The 2,388-nt window shown below is 39.1% G+C and overlaps 1 pseudogene; it reads left to right on the forward strand.

The window, feature by feature from the left end:
* Nucleotides 1-426: 426 nt before the first annotated feature.
* LOC107149410 lies at nucleotides 427-2,076 on the forward strand (annotated as a pseudogene).
* Nucleotides 2,077-2,388: the final 312 nt, after the last annotated feature.

The raw sequence follows: 2,388 nt of genomic DNA on the forward strand, positions 1-2,388 counted from the left end.
ATCTTTGGTCATTTCTATATTTTATTCATAAAGTTTCTATTTAAGTTTTTGCCCATCTTTCTATTGGGCTTTCTGTCCATTTCTTACTGATTTATAGTCGTTCATGTTTTTCTAGATAGAAGACTTTTCTCTAGCCAGTTCCTTGGTTGCTAATATTTTTCTTCTCTTTGATGACTTGCTTTTCCACAATGTACAGAAATCCTTAACTTTTCCAATTCTTTAATCTTCTTCTTTAGGGATGATCTAATTTTTTTTTGTGTGTATGTGTGTGTGTGTGTGTGTGTGCAATAAATCTTTGCTTACTTAGGAGTCATAAAATTTCACATTTTGTTTTCAGGAGCTTTGTGTTACCTCTCAGATAAAATACGTCCCCCCACCCCAGGTCTGGTTTTTGTGTATGGTGTAAGGTAAAGGCCAGGGTTTATATTTTTCCATGAAGACATGCCATTCCGTGCACCGGGGTTTGGCTCAGCCAGCATACTTGAGCTCTCTGTTGCTTCATTTACTCTGTTTCTTTCTAGTCCTGATGTTCGGTTTCCTAGTCAGATATTTCTCACTCCCCAACCCCTCTTGTTTTCTCCTTTGCAGAAAAAAAAATGCCTCCCCACACGGTTTCCTGCCTAGCTTCCAACATTTTGCCATGCAGGCCGTCCATGCCGGCCAGGAACCAGAGCAGTGGAATTTCCAGGATGTGGTGCCCCCATCTCACTATCCACTACATTGAAGCAAGGGGCGCCCGGCCAGCACTCGGGTTTTGAATACAGACATTCTGGAAGTCCCACAAGGAATTTCTTGGGAAAAAGCAGTGGCAACACTGGATGGGGCCAAGTACAGTTTGGCCTTTGCTGCAGATTTAGCAGCCACTATGACTATTACTCATCTTTTAAAAGCAAGAGAACAAATTATTTGCATGGATGATGTGTGGGGAGGTACGAACAGGTACTTCAGGCAGGTGGTTGCTGAATTTGGATTAAAGATTTATTTTGTTGAATGTTCCAAAATCAAATTGCTAGAGTCAGCAAATACACCAGAAACCAAGGTGGTTTGGATTGAAACCCCCACAAACCCTAACTTGAAGCTGATTGACATTGAGGCCTGCGTACATACTGTCCATAAGCATGAGACATTATTTTGGCTGTGGAAAACAATTTTATGTCGGCATATTTCCAGCGGCCTTTGGCTCTGGGAGCTGATATTTTTATGTATTCTGCAACAAAATACATGAATGGCCACAGTGATGTTGGAATGGGTTTAGTGTCTGTTAATTCTGAAGACCTCCGAGGTAGAATTCATTTCTTGCAAAATGCTCTTGGAGCAATTCCATCTCCTATTGACTGTTACCTCTGCAATAGAGGCCTGAAGACTCTGCAAATCCAAATGGAGAAGCATTTCAAAAATGGAATGGCTGTTGCCCAATTCCTAGAATCTAATCCCCGGATAGAAAAAGTTATTTATCCTGGTTCGCTCTCCCATCCACAGCATGAGTTGGCAAAGTGGCAGGGCACAGGTTGCCCCGAGATGATCACCTTTTTTTTTTTTTTTTAATTAAGGGCACTCTTCAACATGCTGAGACTTTCCCTAAGAAACTAAAGTTATTTACTCTGGCTGAAAGATTGGGAGGATACAAAAGTCTTGTTGAGCTTCCAGCAATCAAGACCCATGCATCAGTGCCAGAGAATGACAGGGATATCCTGATTCGACTCTCCATAGGCTTAGAGGATGAAAAAGACCTGCTGGTAGATCTAGATCAAGATTTGAAGGCAGCACACCCTTCAAGTGGAAATTGCAACTAACATTCCAGAACTGTGTTTAGAAGCTGCTTGCTGAGAAGATCAAATCCTCTGAGTAACCCAACAGACCATTAATGAGCCTTTGCAGAATGAGTAAGTGAAAATTTTAAGGCACTGTATGATTCTTCACTGCAATCTTCTAGGGATCCTCCCTGTTAAAAGCAGTTTTCTATGCATCTTATTGTAACTAACAGCTCAGTTCTGTTCATATTTTGTTAATATTGCTATTCGCATGCCTCTGAAGGAGGTGAGATTTGTGCTGCTTTTGGGGATCATATTCTTCTTTTCATAGCCTAAGATTTATTTTGATCATTAATCAATTCACTTTTGATGTTTTGTTAAGAAGTTAAATTATTAAATGTATGTTCTTAAATCAAGCATATTTTTTTTTGCTTATTGTTGAAAAGAACATTCATTCCAAGCAATGGTTTACATTTACATAGTCAAAAATTAAATACTTGAAAAGTCTACTGTAAAATTCTGTTGATTTAAGGTTGTACTTATTACTCCTTGTTTTTTAAAAAATAAATCTAATTATCAAATTTCTCCCTTCCTCCCAAAAAACATGCCATTCACCCAGCACCATTTATTTTATTTA

Source organism: Marmota marmota, unplaced genomic scaffold (assembly GCF_001458135.2).
Source record: "Marmota marmota marmota unplaced genomic scaffold, marMar, whole genome shotgun sequence".
Lineage (NCBI taxonomy): Eukaryota > Metazoa > Chordata > Mammalia > Rodentia > Sciuridae > Marmota > Marmota marmota.